Source organism: Mycteria americana, chromosome 16 (genome assembly GCF_035582795.1).
Source record: "Mycteria americana isolate JAX WOST 10 ecotype Jacksonville Zoo and Gardens chromosome 16, USCA_MyAme_1.0, whole genome shotgun sequence".
NCBI classification, from domain to species: Eukaryota; Metazoa; Chordata; class Aves; order Ciconiiformes; family Ciconiidae; genus Mycteria; species Mycteria americana.
This window is the reverse complement of record NC_134380.1, coordinates 5,441,171-5,459,283: the sequence shown is the minus strand read 5'-3', so window position 1 is coordinate 5,459,283 and position 18,113 is coordinate 5,441,171. Positions and strand designations below refer to the sequence as shown.

Genomic DNA, 18,113 nt, shown 5'->3' with positions numbered 1-18,113 from the left:
CCCTTTAAGGCAGTGCTCGGAGGCCCGCGGGAGGCCGGAAGTGCTCCGCGAGGCGCTCTGGCCTTCGCTTCGTCTCGGGCGGCTTCCGGCTTTTCTGCTTCCGGCCGCGCGGGGCCTCGTGGCGGGCGGTGGGCGGCCGGGCCGGGGGCTTGGGGGTGCAGTGGGGGCTGGGGGCAGGATGTGGGGGGCTGGGAGTAGTGGGGGGGGTGCATTGGGGGCTGGGGGCAGGATATAGGGCTGGGGGGTGCATTGGGGGCTGGGGGGCAGCGGGGTATGGGGTGCAGTGGGGGCTGGGCACGGTGTGGGAGGTGGGGGCAATGTGGGGGGGCAGCGGGGGCTGGGGAGACAGGGTATGGGGGGGCTGGGGGTGCAGTGCGGGGCTGCAGTGAGGGCCTGGGAGGGAGGATATGGGGTTCAGTGTGGGGGTTGCAGCGGGGGGGCGGCAGGAGAGCCGGGGTGCCAGGCAGGGGGCGAACCCCATGTATGGCTCCTCCGTGGGGAGGTGTCGGAGCCCGCACTGGGGCTGTGGGTGCAGGCGTGGGGTGAGCAGTGCCGCGGGGGGGCTGGGGGCAGGAGGCTGCGGGGGGAGGGCTGAGCTGGGCCCAAGGCGGGGAACGGGCGAGCCGCGCAGCGGGGGGGGGTGCCTGGCCAGGGCAGGGTCTGCTTGCGGGGCAAACGGGGCTGTTCTCCCTGTGCCTTTTCCCAGAACTGCGTGTGTCGCAGGATTTGCCCCCAGAGGAGCCCCAGCCCCGAACGGTGACGGCAGGGGGTTACGCCGGCCCTCGGCGCTTCCATTTGCAAGGTGAGCGAGAGCGGGGTGAGCCCCCTGCGTCCCTCCTGGGGGGGCACGAGGGGTCTGTGGGCGCCGCAGCGAGCGCGGGGCTGGGGAAGGGCTGCTGGGTGGTGGGGCCAGCGGGCCCAGCCTCGTACCAGCCAGCCTCACCCGCGCCCGAGATCAGCTCCCAGGCCGGCTCCGTGCTGGGGTTCGTCCTGTGCAGTAACAGGTGTGAGCATTCATGCAGCGTTTTGATGGTCATGTATGATACTGCATACAACGGGCTCCTTCCTAAGCCAAGGAAAAACAGCTTTTAGATTAGTTCCTTTAACATATACTTAGTCTTCTTTTGAAAATATTCTAGCAAAATTAAACTGGCGTTGCCCTTCCTTTGCAGGCAAGTTTTACAGACATGGAAAGCAGAACTTGGATATGTTGCTCGTATATTTTTTCACTTGATTTATCACTGGTACTATCTGAATTCCAAGACTTTGTTCCCCACGTAGTAGGGAATACTGATAAGGTGGTTTCTTTACTTGAGCAAATTGTAAGGCTTTGTTGGAAATTGTGTACTTTGCTCTCTTGTGACATCTGTGATTTCCTTTACTGTTTGGTTTTTTTCTTAGAGTTGGGGAGTTCAGCTGGGGTCACAGCTCAGGTTAGCGCGTGCTTTCGCAAGCATGGGAAGGGGAACAGGAAAGACCCGTGTTGTGAGCCTGGCACCAAAGTGATGCTGGCTTCTGACAAAAATATTTTGCCAAAAAAAAAAAAAAGGCACTTTTCCTGTTTCTTGTTGGTGTCAGTTGGGTGATCTGGCTCACAGCGAGGTCACCCCAGATGGTTGCTCCTGTACAACTGAGGAGCTGTCAGACAGTGGGAGGAAGAAGGTGCTCCTTAAACCAGCTTTGCCATCAGACTGTGTTTTGCATGTGGCTGCAGCTGATCTGCTGGTGATTGGTGAGCTCTCTTAGTGCAGTTTGGGATAAAATGAATTAATATTTCATTGCTGCTGAAATGGGAGAGCAACCCTCTCTGCCCCCAGTCCCAGCAAAATGCTTCTTTTGCTCGCCTTGACCTGGCACTGGGATTTGTCGGGCCCACCTGTGAGCAGGTTTAACCCAATAAAGCAGCAAAAACAAGCTGAGGAGAGAAAAAAAAGTAACCTCCTAGCACGTTAATGAAGTTACGGGAAAGCTAACAATATCAAAGGTGGGGAGGGAGAGGAAAGAGGTGTCGTTTCGGGGAGGGAAAAACAACTTTTCTGCCCCCTTTTCCTCCCCATCACAGTGGCTTTGTTTTGTGGGGGAGCTCTGCTGTGCTGTAGAGACCACAGTGTGCACAATCGCTGTGCAGAAGTTGCCGCATGCTCTACTTCAATCAGATCGTAGAAACAGGAGCACACCAGCAGCACCTGAGCTAGGAGGATGTGATTGATTTGTCTGTCTTGGGAGCTCTAATATGCTGCTGCTCTGTCCAGTTTCATGCTGTTTTAACCAGATGTGTGAACTGTCCCTGATAATTTTAGAGGGGTGTTAATTTGGGAGCCTGATGGTTTAACAAGCTCACTGTTAATTCTTTGTGTTGCACCTGCTTGTCCTTCAGGTGGTGAATTTTTTTGACTGTATCTCTTACCCAGCTGATTCTGCCAGTGTAACCGCAACAGTATGAAGTATGTTTTTGAAGAAATGCCATTCATACTGTGCCTCCTCAGCAGAAATGAAGCTGTGCCTCTGGCTCGGGGCCTTCTGGTGTCAGACCCGAGTGCTGTGTCCCTGTGACACAACAGTTTGATCCAGTATAAGCTCATTTTGCTGGCTCTGATGTGCTCAGACCAGTCTAGGAGGTTAACGCTGTGCTGGCAGGTTTTCTGCTGGCCACACATCTGACCTTCTGCTGTCAGCGTCAACCAACATAAGCTCTGGGCTGTGTGTTACAGCCGTTTTCGGCAGAAATGCGGTCGCGTTCCCATGCCTGGTATGATCAGGCATGTGCTTGGGTTGATCTGGCAGCCTTATTTTACCATGACACTGCAGGGTTGAGAGTAGCTTCCCCCCAGCTGGAAAGGAGATGGTGCCAAAAGTGATGGTTGGCACTGGTGTGCCGTTGGGAAGTTTTCATGGTAGAAGTGCTATCGGGAAGGATTTTAAAGAGAGCTGGGGGTGGGATGCTGCTTCTCTTAGATGCTTCAGTTGATGCTGATTGAGAGAAGATGGCTCTGTGTGGGGCAGTGGTCTGTAGCTTTAGCTGGATTTCTGGCTAAGACCCTGACCAGCTAATGTCTCCTGCGCTGAGGGAAGCTGCGCTCTCTGTTCACCAGATGCCACGTTGCATGCTGTGAATTTGCAATGTTGAACGGACCTGGGCAGAGCTGTCTGACAGTCTCAGGCTGCTGGTGGAAGACGTTTTACTTGTGTACTGCTGCAGACTGACATCCTTGATCAGTTTATTATTTGAACAAGCATTTCCCTTTCCTTTCACTAATGTCACTTCCCTGGGTTACAAGTTGGTATTTTCAGCCACATGGGCTGTCAGAATAAAGCATACGGAGCCCTAGATAGGGTGATTGCAAATATCCTGATCTTAGTTGCACTTGGAAAATGAGCTGTATTTATCATACAAATTCAAAAGTTATGTAAAGTTTGCTGTATTTAAAACTTGTCAGGTTTCTAATAAAGGAGGGAAAAGTTGGATATAAGTCAGAAAAGAATCTTCTAAGCTTGAAAAATCTTAATTTTAAAAAGAAGTAATTTGTCTGACCAAGGATTTTCCTGTCAGCTAACTTTTAAACAATAAAGCATTTTCTCAATTTAATTGATACGCAACGTAACCATTTGCAGGAGGGCCCTGGATCACGAGCTGATTGTGACAGCCTTGTGGGGTCTGACTACCTGGCGCACACGCTGAGCAGCTCTGACGCCTGTGCCCAGCTTTCCCCACAGCGTGCTTGCTGCGGCTGAACGTCCTGGTCATTTCTTTTCAGGTGGCGGGACCAGAAGATTGTTCTGCAGGATGGTGAGAGTGCTGCCCTTGCAGTTTGGTTATACCTGTGTGGTCTTTTTAGATTATAGAAAGTAGTTTTGCCTAACTAGATGGTAAACATGAATAAAATCTCATTCTCAAAGTTGACTTTCTTCGTATTTAATACTTGCTGTTGTGCGTGAGCAAGTAGAAAGATTTTTAGCATGCTGCAGGTGTGCATACAGGCAAGTAAACATATAAAACTACTTCTGCACTGACACTTGTGGCTTGTGCCTGGGGCAGTCACACGCTGGAGATGTGTAGTGCTCCCTGGATGTGGTGCTTTGGGGAGCTGTAGGGGTAATTCAGTCTTTAATTCAGCAGTGCTGAAGGATTTGAGAGCATCTCCTCAGTGTGCCAAGCTCCCATCTCCACTAGAGGGTGTGAAGCTCCACAAAATGGTTGAATTTCACTGGAACTGAAAAACTGGGAGACTTTTCTTCCTTTAATTGGATGCATGGGCAGCGAGGCCTGCGCATTGGCAGCAGCCCAGGTTGCTTGTGCATTATACAACCATCAGCCGGGCCACCGTGTGCTCCATGTGATGATGCTCGGCCCTGGCCAGCGCCCAGACAGGAATTACTCTTAAGCAATGTGCCCGTGTGCCCGGGGGAAGACAGCTCTGCTGTAGGCTTGACACCGTGAGTGCCCACTTCCAATGCTGGTACTTGGAAGAGGTCAGTTGGAGGGGTTAACTTGCATGTGCCAAGTTCCCTTCCACCTGGTAGTAAAATACACCCTTGCTAACAGCAAGTAGGAACTTTTCACTTGCACTGCAAAGAGCCTGGCTCCTAGATTTCCTTTCATAGGCAGAGGGAATTTCCACTCGATCTGCAACGCTCCCAAGCCAAGCCTGAGGCCAATGTGCTGTGAAATGCCGTGAACCCGTGCTGCTTACCTGGGCTGTGTGTGTTCCCTGTGCTTATTGCTCATGGGAGGTGATGCAGAAGCCGCTCAGCTCACAGTGGCCACGCTGGCTCCTTGGCCAAGTACAGGATTTCTTCCTCACTACATTTTGCCTCTAACTGTCACGTTAAGAACGAATTCCTGAGCAGAACCAAACCCAGCAATGCTGTCTTTGCTCCAGCACTTGAAGCGCTTGAGGAGTACCCAGAGGAGAGATGGGCATCTGCGAGTACGTGACTGATGCGGCGTGAGATGGGGAGAGTACGCTTCTCTCCGGCTGCTGGTACCGGGTGGCGTCTGGACATTTTGGAGCTCGATCTTTACATCCAAGAGGGGAGCAGTTCTTGGCTGAAGGACGGTGTCTGCCGGTTACTGCTCCTGCCACAGCCGGCTGGGTGTCGGAGTGGAGGCTGGCTGGAGAGCAATGGGGAGGCAGCAGAAATGGGGTGCTGCTCGTGGGGCTGAGAGGAGCGGGAGCGCTGAGGGTGGGGAGGTGGGGCAGTGCCTGGAGGAAGGGCAGCCCTGCAAGGGCTTTTCTGCCTTTGCTTTGTTTTCAGGGAAATTTTACATCTTTTTGACTTTATGGCTTCTGCAAAAATAATCTCAGTGTTCTCTTTGAAGGTTTTCATTCAGAATGGGTCAGCAAGGAGCTGGTCGCAGTTTGCCTTTAAAAAAAAAGTGCTTTTTCCCAGCTTGTGCTGGGGGATGCTGTGTCTTGCTACGGTCATATGCACATGACTGCCAAGCGTGGTCCCCAGCCCGTCCCGGCACCTCTCCCGGGGTCTTGCTGTGAAAACAGTCCAGCGGCTGAGCCATTAGCTTCACTACAAGCGCTGTTACAGCAAGAGCCTCTTCAGGCTGACGGGGACAGGCAGGACCCAGCTTCTGCCAGCTTGGTGTGCTGAGGTCTCTGCTTAACCAACATGCAGGGTGGATTAGAGATTGTAAACAGCCTTCGTTTGAGGAAAGCACAGCCGACCTGGGAGAAGTGGGTCAGCTAGATATTTGGGGCTGTGTAACCTGCAAATCATGCTTAAGTATCCTATTTGTTTATCAGCTGAAGTGACTCAAATTGCATTGTAAAAGTGGCTTGTGCTTGTCTGGAGCGGGGTGATGTGTGCCCTGTCCCTGCTAACCTGCTCTGGAGCCTCTCCTGGCCCCGGGAAGATGGGCGTGCCTGGGTTTGCTTATCAGTTGCCCATTTGGTTTTCCTACAGCTTGAAGCTGCTGCGAGCCTCTTAAATAGCAACTGAGAATTTATTGCCAAGACAAAGAGAGTAGGCAAACACTCTAGCCAGTCAGTGTCGGTATTGCATGGATTTGTTTTGAAGCCTGTGCTGTTTTACTAGTTTTGCCCACTAATTGGGCAAAGTTAATCCCTACCGTGGTTAGCTCCAGGCTCTCCCAGAAGGGAAATTGTTTTTAACCCTGTGTTCAACAAGGTGCTTGTCCCCCTCTCCCTCGCTGCTCTGCCTTGCCTGTGTGAAGGTGGGCAATGTCAAACAGCTTGTCTTTTCTGAGGATTTCACGTGTCCCCAGCAGGTCGCTGCTGGGCTGGGCGCAGGGCAATGTGAGGGTGGCTGTGAGCTCTGCGTGACTTGCAGAGGGACCCAGGAGAGGGGATGGTGGGGATGGTGGGTGTCCACGTGTGAGCTGCACCCAAACGCAGTCTGGCCCCCGAAGCAGTGCTTTGCCCTGGCTCTCCAAGCACACGCCATTTATTTTTCTTCCCCAGCTGTGGAGGAGGTTGCGTGCAAAGTGCTTTGGCCACCACTGCGGCTCCACGTTTTTGCAAACACAACCCCACCATCGAAGCATGAGTAATTGTTTGGAGGAGCCTCGTCTGCCGTTTGCACCCTGTGCGCTGCGATAAGGTCGAGCCATGCACTTGTTTGTGCCGTTTGCAAGCCGTTCCTTCCTGAGCGGGTAAGAATAGTTCATCTCATGAGTACACGAGTCTCCAGAGCAATGAGTTATCTGCTTGGACGCACTCCCCGCGCTGATGGCGAGCCGAGCGGAAGCGTGCTTTGTTGGAGCAAGGCCTTTGCTGGCTGGAGGGAACGTTGCTCCGTGGCAGGTCACAGTCCTGCTGGCCCTCCAAGCACTGCTTTACCCTGCCCTGGGGCAGCGCGGTGCCTTCCCTCCCCACATGGCCCCTGGGTCTCTGCAGCTTCTGATCCGTCTCTGGCTCTGTCGGCCTCCTCGAGAACAGCTCCGTGGACGGGAGCTGCTCTAATCCTTTGCACGGGTGGGTGGGCTGCCCTGCCGCAGCATCCAACCTGTTCTTCCAGCCCCAGGCAGCTCACCTCCCCTCTGCTCTTCCCTCGCGCTCTCGGGTCCCCGTTTCCCAGCACGTGGGATTTCTCTGCCGGGTTTCACCCTGCGCCCTAACGCGGTTCCTCCGGTCACTCTGGGGGCATGGGGACAGGAGCTGCTGCAGCAGCCCGGCACCACGGGAAGGGAGCTGCAGCGCTCGCCATGCCCAGCTCGGGCTGGCACTTCTTACTCCTCACAGGGAGCTGACACAGCTCACTCGCCTGGCAGAAAGCATTTTGTCGTTGCTGGATTAAGGAGCTAGGCTGGCCCACAGAAGGTCCCGGTGGGCGCTGGGTGAGCCGGACCTCTGCCTTTTGGCAGCATCAAGCCCTTACGTCAGTTCTGCGGGTCGGGGAGCTACAGCCTTGCCGGCTCTGCTTGTCCTAGCCTGCTGCCTGTGCACAGCTTTCTCGATTCCTCCATTTCTGACTGGTGAGGTCATGCTCGGCACCTCCCGTGGCTTTTAAGGGAAAGTTCTGCCCATTGTGTTTTTGTGAGGGTGGGGGAGACTGGGATCTGTCCTCAGCTCTCCTGCAATGTAAACCCAGGGCACGGAGCGCAGACACTGCTTGCAATTGTCTTTTGTGCTTCTAACCACAGAACTGGGGTTTTTTAATGACTTCTCGGTAGTTGTTCTTACTGCAGGGAATAATCCTGCTGGACTCGAGGCACTGGGCATCTCGGTGCTGAAGGTGAGGTCAGCCCCGAGCCCTGCCAGCCAGCCGGCAGCATCTGGTCCCCACTGCAGCTGCCCAGCAGTGCTTCCCTGGCAGAGCAGGCACCTCCGCAGTGACAGCAGCCAGATCTTCATCACAAAAATGGGTATATGTGCAGAGTCAGGGCACTTGGGTTTCAGGAAATATTGCCCTTTCCGACACGCAGCTGATTCCTTTTCCCCGGCAGGAAAGTGCCCAGCCCGTGCCCGCACAGGGCTGCGATACCATCGCTGTACGCGAGGGCCAGCTGGGGCACGGTACCATCCCTGGGGAATCACCTGGCTTTTCAGCCCATTTGGATGTCAAACTTCCTTTGGGAGAAGCAAAACTCCAGGTCAGGACTCTTGGACCAGGATGCAAATTTTCTACAATAACTTTTTTCTTCTATAACAGAAACAAAGGGGAAAAAAAATCTCTCTCAACTGGAGAGCTCTGGCTGCAGGTGCCGTAAAAGCAGTCAGTGCCATCTCTGCTGTGCTTGCAGACACCAGTGATAACGGATAGTGCCACCCACAGCTCTGCCGCCCTCCAACGTGGCCTGATAAGGAGGTTTGTACTTGATAAAGTCTGTAGAACCTGCTGGGTCAGAGCAGCCATGTTCGTCGTCTTTTTGGACTAATCAGGATCTGCTAAATGGAAAAAGAGGAAAATCAGTCTCGGAGAAGGTGGTGTAGGCTGTCAGGCTTCTTTTTGGCAAAGCCGAGCGTGAAGCCGATGGCTTTTGCGTGGCTGGAGCGGGCACTGCAGGTCCTCTGTGCTTTCCAAATGCCGCTGTTGGAAATGTCTTCAGAACCGGAGGGCCACCATGAATTAGAGGGCAAACGGTTCCCTCCTCGCCGCCCAGCACAAGGCATGGAGGACAAGCCAGAACCAGCCTCCTCCCTTGATTTTCCACATCAAATTAGTCCTCCAGGCTGAATAATTATTCTCTCTTCCAGGCAGGGTTGAAGGGCGTTGTTTTTATTGACGGGATGAGGATTCTCCTTCTAAATAATGAATCCCGGTCACAGAGCCCCAGTCTGGCCATCTCCTGGGTATCCCCAGGCTGAAGTATGCTGCCTGGTACCGAAAGGTTGGGACGTCGTGATGCCGTGAGTGTTTCTTCTTAGAGTCCTTGATCCTGAATCCAGTGTTACAGCTGAATCCAGAATTACAGCTGCTCCTTTTTTCTTCAAAAGTTTCTGGAAAAAACAACAACAACAAAAAACCAACAACAAAAAAAACCCCAAAAAAACTCAAACCCTCTGAATTTGGCCTGATTTGGGTTTTTTGGTGTTGGAATTTCCTGTGGAATAGAAAACCTGGGACTGGCCAAGAGGTCATAAAAGATGTGTGAAAGCAAAACCCGCAGCGAGGCACCCTACTCTGCTGGGCTCCCTTGATTTTGCTGGAATCTGTTTTGTGCTCTTACCTGGGTGGTTTGTTTTTAACTGGTCTGTGCACGATGTTCTGGATTTGAAATATGTCCCCTGTTCCCCGAGCGAGAGGGCAGCCCCTTGGGACCGAGGGGAAAAAGGACCTGCTGCTTCCTGCAGCCAGCTGCAGCAGAGAGGGGAGCGGAGCGTGAAACCCTGCGGGCGCCCAGGAACAGAGGATGGATGAAAGTACCCTTCCCTGGCCACGGGGTGGAATAATGTCCGAGCCCTCTCATGAGACATCTAATACTGAGCATTCTTCCTCCTTGAAGCAACGCAAAAGAGCAGTCAGTGCCTTTGGCCACCGTGGGAGCCTGGCTTACTCCCATTTTACAGATGGGAAAAGCAAGGTTTGTGTGGCCCAGCTGGTGAGTCCCTTTCGTGCAGACCCAGAGCAGGCGGCTGCTGTTTCTGGTGCTCTCCCCTCCTGGAGCTGCGGGCAGGAGGCCCGAGGCAGGGTGAGGGGAGGCAGCTCCGCAGAGGCATGCAAGGGATCGGTCCCCGCTCCTGGGCAGGGAGGCCGGCCGGACCGTCAGTGCCCTGACCCCTCCCGCAAGATTCTCCATCCAAGGGCGTTGTTGCCAACACTGCAACGTGGCTGAACGGGCACCGGTGGGAATTAACTCAAGGGCAAACACACACGGGCTCGCAGCCTGAGGGCCGAGCAGAGCCAGGGCTGCAGCCGAGCCTTCCAGAGGAGCAGCGGCAGAGGGGGAGAGGAAAGCGCGGCTTGTGGAGCTGTGCAGGGAGGGTATTTTCTCTGCACCGCTGGTCCCTCCTCGTCCCTCTCTGTGCACGGCCTTTGCCGTGCCCTGATCCTGTCTCACGGGGCAGAGCAGAGGGAAGGGACCGCCAGGGCCATGGTGGATGGTGTCACGCTGCGTGCCGCAGCGGTGCCCAGCAGCCGCATCCCGGTGTGCCTGTCCCAGCCGGGGCACGTCAAGCCCAGGAGTGACAATGGAAGGCAGGCCAGAGACCGACTGTGTCCTCCAGTGCTGGATCCTGGTACCAAGCCAGCTGCGGAGCAGCAGCCAGAGTCATAACCCAGCCAAGCAAATCCTCCATCGGCTGAGCATGAAATGGATATTTATGTGCGCAAGCACCAAATCAGTCAAAAATAACGAGGAAGGAGGTGCATGCACCCATGTTTTACCTCACCTGCAGACAGGCCAAACCCTTAGCTCTAGGGCCGGGCTGGGAGGAAAGCCGGACCCCATGGAAGGGGAGCAGGTCCCGTGCAGGCAGGGGAGATGTCCTGGCTGCAGCGAACGGAGGCGGGAGGTGGGCAGGCAGCTGCCAAGGTAGGGCAAGCTGGTGAGCGATGGGGAAACCTGCTTTGACCTCCAGAGCACGTCCCAGCAAGTGCCTTGCTGTGGAGGTGGCTTCTCCCCTCGCGCTAAGCCGTCAGCCCCTGTAGCCATGAGGCCACCTCGCTCCTCCGCCAGGTCGGTACTCGAGAGCCGGCCAGGAGCCAGCACCGTGCGGCCACACGCTGGGAGCGTGGCCGTGCTCTGAGCCTGCCTTCTGCTCTCCCCTCCCCTGCTCCTGGTTTGTGCTTAGGCTGCAAAAGCTTTGAGGTCTGTGCCTGGCAGGCTGGACCTTGAGCTGGGTCAGGAATCGGTTAACGCTGTCAGCATGTTATGCAAAGCATTGAACTTTGCATTGTCGGAAGAGGAAATGTCTGTACTTTCCTTCTGATTTGTACAGGAATTGAGAGCATGGAGATTTGGGGCCGTGGCCGCTTCTGCTGGGTAAACAGCCGGAGAACTGCCTGGTTTCCACCTTTCCTCCCTCTCCACCACCCATTGAAGAGGCTCCGGCAGCTCTCTTAAAACGTGACATCTGGGAATGCTGCTAGCAACCACCAGTCCAGCCCAGATCCTTCCACTCGGCATCACCCAGCCTTTAGTGAAGGTTCACCTCTGCTAAGGGGCTGCTTTCAGCTGCTCCCTTGAGAGCCATTTGTGGGTCTGGCTGTAGTATTGGTCTTCCTTCGGCAGCAGCAGAAGCCCTGTGTGTCCTGCTGGAGGGAGCGCCGGGGCTGCAGGACGGTCACGTCCGGGTGTCTCCCTGCCCTCACCCTGGGGAAGGGACGAGGCTGGGCTGGGTACAGCCTGAGCATCGCTTGGGCCCTTAGTTCCCACCCGTGCCAGGATTGCACGGCAGGAGACGATTTCAATCGCTCTGCTGTGATTATGAAGGAAGTGGCAGTCAAAGAAAGCTTAAAAATATATTTTTTTAAGCTGTAGCTAAGAAATGTACCATGGCTCCAAGTTGGACCTTCCAGGCAGAGGTGAGCAGGCTTAATTTGACAGCTATTTCTTAAATATTTAAAAAGCTGCCTGGAATAAACTGAATGCTTCCGAGTAGTGACCTAAATTCCACTTGCTGTAAATTTCATTAGAAAGTGGATTTGTGTGCCTGCCAGGAGCAGGCCACTTTGCAGCTTCATTGATCTGCCCAAACCATGTGCTGTGCAAGTGCCTCCCTCAGCAGATTTTTAAAGAGCTCACTGCTGCATGCTACTATCCCAAAATGGGGCTTGTTTCCTTGCTTTTCTCCTCCCTTCCTCTCCTTTTTTTTTTTTCCCCCCCCTTCCTGGTGCAAATGCATCATTTGTTTACTAATCACGTCACACCGTTAGCTGCTCGGAGTCATCCCACCTGCTGTGTGGGCAAGGATATAGCAACTGGGAAGGAAAATGCCACTCTCCTTCAGCTCGCTTGATGTGCTTTGCTCTCAAATCCCCATCCCGCGCTGCGGAGGCCAAAGACTTTTGCAACCCCGGGGGCTGCCTGCAGCTCTCCAGCGAGGTCACCTGTGGTTCTGACACCCCCTCGAAGAAGCTTCCTTCCCTTCTGCTGTCCCCGAAGCACTGTCTATCCCTGCGCAACCACGACTTTGGATCTCGTGGAGAGGTGTGATGGTAGCACAGATGGCGTATACTGAGTCTTACTAGGGAAAAAAGCCTGGGGAGACGTGGTACTGCCAGACCTCTGCAGGCAGGAGCAACACGCATCTCCCCAAGCCCGAGCAGGGGTCACGCAGCTGACGCTGAGCTCCCCTCCCATGGCAGCGTGTTTGCAGCCCGCCTGCCCAGCTTAAAGGCGGGGGGGGGGGGGCTCTCTGCAGCCACCGCAGGGACATTGGGCCTGTGCAAAACTACGGCTGCTCCCGTGTTGTCAGACATGGAGCAATTGCCTGGTTGAGCTGAATAAATGGGCGAGGGGAAAGGTGATGTGTCCCTGTAGCCCTGAAGTTGGGTACCCAGCCCTGCCTTCCCCATGGGAACCCTGTTCTGGGGCTGGGGGGGACATGGCATCCCTGTCCCCCTGCCACTTCTACCTTTGTCTCTGCATGAAGCTGACGGTCTCGTGGGGACCTCCAGCCTGGGGACAGGCCACGTAACACCACAAAACCTGACGTGTTTTGGAAGCCCCGTGGCCTCGCCGTAGCTCGGGGAGGGTTGTGCACCCTGGGCGCTGCATGCGGAACAGGCAGACTGCGGCTGAGGCAAAGCAGCAGAAAATAAGGGACTAACCGCCAACCCTGTCCTACAGAATATGTGCTGGCACCCATCAGGAGCTCTGACAGCTCTTCCCGGTTCACAGCACGTGGCAGAGCTGGCTTTCCAAGAGGAGCTTTCCTACGCGAGGACGGTCCCAGCGCTGCCGGGCTGGCACAGAAAGCAGACAGTCCTGCGCGCAGGCAGGGTGGGCTTGGCTTCAGGAGTGCACGCTCACGCTGAAGGTATGTCTAAGGGAACTGGTTGCACCTCAGAGAAGTGGCCTCCAAAGGGTGAGATTAGAAAACGTGGGCTCTCCTCAGCCACCTCCAGAGATGGAGCCTGTGCAGCTGGGAGCATGGGAGGGACTGAAAATACCCCAAACCCGACAGGAGGGGTGGCTAGTGTCGAGGGTGGAGGTTGGAGAGAAATATCCCCCTCTTCTAACGGTTGTCTGTGTGTCTTGCTTATGGCTGAACATTGGGAAGGGACGTCGGGGGCCTCCAGTGCTCCTCTTGCTGTACGGGTGATGAAAGTGGGAAGAAATCCCCATGCCCATGGAACACAGGGCTGTCCTGCCTCCTGCCGAGGACTGCCGCGGAGGGGGCTTGCTTGGGCTGAGTTTTGGCAAGATATCGGCGAGGCTGGTCCAAAGCAGCAGCAGCCTTTCCGCTGCCTCTCCCTCCCCTTTGGCTGCCAGCACAGAGGATGCCCAGGTGCGGTGAACCTGCTGTCCTTTCTGCTGGGAGAGGTGCTGCTTCACCTCTGCTGCACGACCGTGACTTATTTTCAGAAGCTAAACCTAGCGCCTGAACAAAGAGGCCACAGCCTGGGCCAGCAGTATGGGCTATCTTGGGAACAGGGCTTTGCTGGCTGTCACCAGGTAGACAAGGGCTAAATTAATTTCCCATAAATCTGAAATGCTCTGCCGGTTTCCTGGCTTCTCAGCATCTCTGCTGGAGTCGCCTGTTATTTATTTGCCTGAGGTCTAAGGAGACGTGCAGTAGGTTTTGCCGAGGCAATGGCCCGGGCGCCGTTCCCTCCTGCCGCCAGCGCCCTGAGCGTTTCCTTACTCGGGCCGCCGGTCGGGGTTTCTCTCCCTGGCCTCAGGTGGCTTCATCCGTCCCCAGCTGCAGGAAAGGCAGGGGAGAAGGAAGGGCTGGAGTCAGGAGGTCTCCTGGCTCTCTCCTGCGCTGGTTTTGGGCAGCGTGGGTGGTTCAGCCCCTTTGAGGGGAGGCCAGCAGTGCCTGGGAAGCGGGGGCTCTGCAGGCGTACCCACCTGTGCCCCCCAGAGAGGCGCTGGGGACCGCGCTGGCCCAGCCGTGGCCGGGTGCTGGGCTGGCACCAGGAGCTTCCCCGCTTCGCTCCCCTGCCCGGCACAGGGATGCCCTCAGCAGCCCCGAGTCCGGGCTTCGTGGCTGGAGCAAATGCAGCTGCACTTGTTAGTGCCGAGGAAAGGGGTGGTCAGGGCGTAGCTGCCAGAGGAATCTGGTTCTAAGAGTCGGGAGCGTCACCAAAGCAGCAGTTTCTCTCCACAGCCCATGAAGGGGTTAAGTGAAAAATGAAATTTCCATCTCTTTCCTTGTGCTTTCTCATCTCTGCCATCAGAGCTGAAGACGGGGGAGGATTTTTTTTCTATATTTAGCTTTGGAGAAATTGCTATAACTAAATCGGCTTTAGGATACTGGGCTCTCTCTTTTATTTTATCTTTTTCTGTCACTAAGACCTTGTCATGTGGCTGTGGACTGCGGCTCACTGGCTCTCTCTGTTTGCTGGGCTCAGTTTTTTTCATGGAGTCAATTAATAACCCATAAAAATAACACCTCCAGCTGTTCCACTTGCAGCTGCTGGGCTGGAGTCTAATTACCGGGCCTTGGATCCCAAATCCTGCTTTGCATGTAAAAGTGCCAGTGAATAGAAACAGGCAGAGGAGATGGCAATGCAAAAAAGGAATGCGGTTTGGGGTGCTATTTTTAGCCTTTTCAAGCCAAATGTAAAAAGACCCTTAGGCTGCTTGTGTCCTGCTGAATCTGATCGTATGCACAACATTGTTCCCATGGCACAGCACAGCAGCCGGGGTGGGTTGGGTTTTATTTTGGGCAGTTAGCTTGCCTACATTTAAAACCTCCTTCTGAGTTAGTTTGAGCAACGTTGTGTTGATGTGGCTTACATCCACGCAGTAATGGTTTTTTTGCAATCACCTGTAGTTCTCTGCGTGTGGCTGAACGTGCCAGTGCTGGAGGTGGCCGCGGCAGTGCTGGGGAGGGAAGGCACGCAGTTGCGGAGCTTGCATCTCAGAGAGTGGTGGAAAAGGGGTGCCCAGCCCCCCTCAAAGAGTCCTTTCCTACTGATTGAGATACAAAATGAATTTAGCTGGAGCTCTGGTGGATATGCAGTGACCTTCCAACTGCTCTCCCTCCAGTGTCACCCTGTCTATCTTGCACCCTCTTCTGCTTCCTGAGCTGGATGTCATTTTTGGGTGAACCTTCTGGGAAGATCAGTCCTCTGCTTCTCTGAAGACTGGGGGTCTTGCCTCTGCTCGGCTGGTGCTGCCTCAACTCCCACCACTGCCATATTCACCTCGCCTCTTGCTACCTCCTGGGTGCTCAAGATCCCTCTCCTTTTTTGCTCCCCGTGGAATTGGTGCAGCGAAGGCCCGGGAAGGCTCAGGTGCAGACGGGTGATGGGGATGGGGCACTAAGGAAGCATTGGGTTGTTTCCAGTCTCTGTCCAGGGACTTGTACTGGGGCGTATCGGTTCTTTTCGTCATTGGGCTCTTGTTTAATTCAGACTCAGGGTGGTTATGACCAAAAGCAAATCCAACAGAACAGCTGTTCATTAGCTAATTTGAAATACTTAGTGGTCACACATTAGTCTGTAGCTACCAGCTTGAAACCACGACTGCAAATAGGCTTCCTGTGCTGGAGATCATCCCCTTCATTAAACCAAGTTATTTTGAGAGTGCTATTTGGAAGCTGCCCTCAGAAAAAACTCCTACATATCCCACTTGCACAGGGGTTGCAGAGCCAGTGCTTGACTCAAAAGGCAACTCCACCTCTTCCTTCTCTGCTCAGGCTCCCCCTGCCCCATGCTGACAGCTACAAGAGCCAGGAGGTGTTAAATATCTCGTCTCTCATCCCTAGAGAGATGGAGCCAAACTCTCGGTGTGTATCCCTTCAGTGGAGCTCTGCTACCAGTTCACTTACCCAGGGACAGAGGATGCTATCAATCTCTGTTCGGTCTTGCCTAGCAAAAAGATTGCAAATGTGGCTTTCCGTCATGCGGTACATTAGCCAAATTAATTCCAGGACAGAGAGTCAGCCAGTGGTGCTCGAGGCCGAGACAGATTAATGCTGCAGCCATGTCAAAATCAGCAGAGCTGCTGCTTGCAGCATGCCAGCTCCCTGGATGCAGCCAGGCTTCTGCTCAGCAATGCCCTCCATCTCACGCTTTTCAGGAGCATTGAACTCGCTGGAATCAGTGACACAGACAATTCAATTGGAAGGAACATCTGTCTCTAAATTGCGCTCCCCATTCAGGCTGCTGCCGCTGCGAGTGGGTGACATTTTTTATGTGTCTTGCTTGCTTTCTTTAATCTCCCAAACACAGGCACGCCTGTGGAGCACAGGGAGGTTCCTCCCCCGTGACAAGGAAAAAGAAATTAGCAAGCAGATCGAGCGTGTATAGCAAATAATGAGATTGCCTTGGATACAGGACTGGAATTCATGCAAAGGATTCTGCTGATCAGAGAAGATAAGCAGCATTTCCAGGGCCTGCAAACAGCGTCATGCGACTTATGTTTCTCAAGTGTTTTCTAAGAGATCCTTGGATGAAGGCTGCCAGCACAGGCCTGATCCACAGACAGTGTGACTTAAAAAATAAACCCTGAAATAGCTATACTGGTAGTTATTTTGGTGTGCAAGTGCCTCATAATGATATGCCTCATTTTCCTTCAGGCACGGCAATAAGCTCTACAGACACACACACAGTTACGCTGGCCGAGCAGCAGGCACAAAGGCGGCTTGTCCTGACGCCGTCCAGTGAAAGGGTGCCGTGTTTGCCCACGGGGTGCAGACCCAGTACTGGTGGAGTCAATGCGAACTTTAAAAGGAGCTGGATTTGTGGAATACTTTTAATGATAAGTAATTGTTTCTTATTACTCCCCTGGTATTAAAAAAAAAAACAAAACCAAACAACACTTTACAGGCAAATAGGGACAAAGTCTATACCTGGTGAGCGACCCAACAGCTTGATTCAATGCTTGTTGAAGTAGATAAGAGTATTTGTACTGTCAGACTCATTAAAAAGAGGGATAGTAAACAGCCTTTGTTTTTATTTTTAACAGAAATTTGCTCATCCTTGCATTTGCTATGCCCCTTGGCTGAGACTGGTATTTTTCTAAGGACTGAAAAGTGTTATTAATGACCTGATCGGATCCCGGCAGCCCTTTGACTCACTTAAAGAGACGACTGGTAACGGGCTGTTCACTGGGAGGCGGGTACCAGGTGGCTCCCAGGCAGTGGCACATGGGCACAGGGGGTGTTTCCAAAGGCAATCGGAAAAGTGGGGCATTCCCAACAGCCCAGGAAACCCTTCCTTGCTTGCAACTCCCGCTCCCTGTACTATGAGCATGACATCTTCAGCAACAATAAAATACCCCAGCAAATAAGTTATCATCCAAGTGTTTTTCCCTTTATACCGGAAAAAAGGTCGTGGGAGTGAGTTCCCTTTGACATTTTGGGCCCCCTGTGCCAGCGCCTGATGTCTGAGGGATAAAATAATCCTGTGGCAGCCCCAAAGGGTGTCTCCCCCTCCTCACGCTCTCCCAAGAAGACTGTGCTGTCAACCTTTTGGATCCAACACAGGTATTGGAATGAGTGTTGGGTTTGATGCTTCATCCAGAATATACACTCCGCTAGCTCCTCACGCTTTAATTATTTCTGCCCGAGCAGCCCCCCCTGCACCACCTGCTCCCCTTTTGCTTTAGCACTGCACGGCTGGTGAGCGGACACTGAATTCGATGTAGGAAGCCTCGTACGGTTACAGGCTTTGCAAAGAGAGGATGTGAATAAGGGCTCGGTGCTTTCCACATGCTCATCCCGATTCATGTATTTTATGATTCAGGACTTAGTCCTATTTGCTAACGTTTGCCTACGCAACCTTTGCTATGTCAATGGTGCCTGCGCTCTGATGTTGCTGGAGTCCGAGCGCTGGCAGCTGGTGTCTCTGGCCAGCTCCCAGCCTACAATTCAATTTTCCTATCAGTCACTTGAGAAGAAAGGAAAAAACATGTTTCTGACTGTTTGTGACACCAAAACATAAAGGGCTTCAGTCTACAAGGTCATTTAAGGCTTTTCTACACTGTGACACATGGGAAAGTTCAGATAAATCAAATAATGGTATAAAGTTAATACAACTTCACTTACACTGCACTGAACTACAGTAAGCTACGGCCAGTTTTA

The 18,113-nt window shown here is 53.7% G+C and overlaps 1 non-coding gene across 1 annotated transcript; it reads left to right on the top strand.

Annotated features, from left to right (window-relative positions):
- The first annotated feature begins 877 nt into the window (after positions 1 to 877).
- Positions 878 to 1,057, top strand: LOC142418011 (small Cajal body-specific RNA 16). The gene has a single exon (XR_012778170.1).
- The last annotated feature ends 17,056 nt before the right edge of the window (positions 1,058 to 18,113 follow it).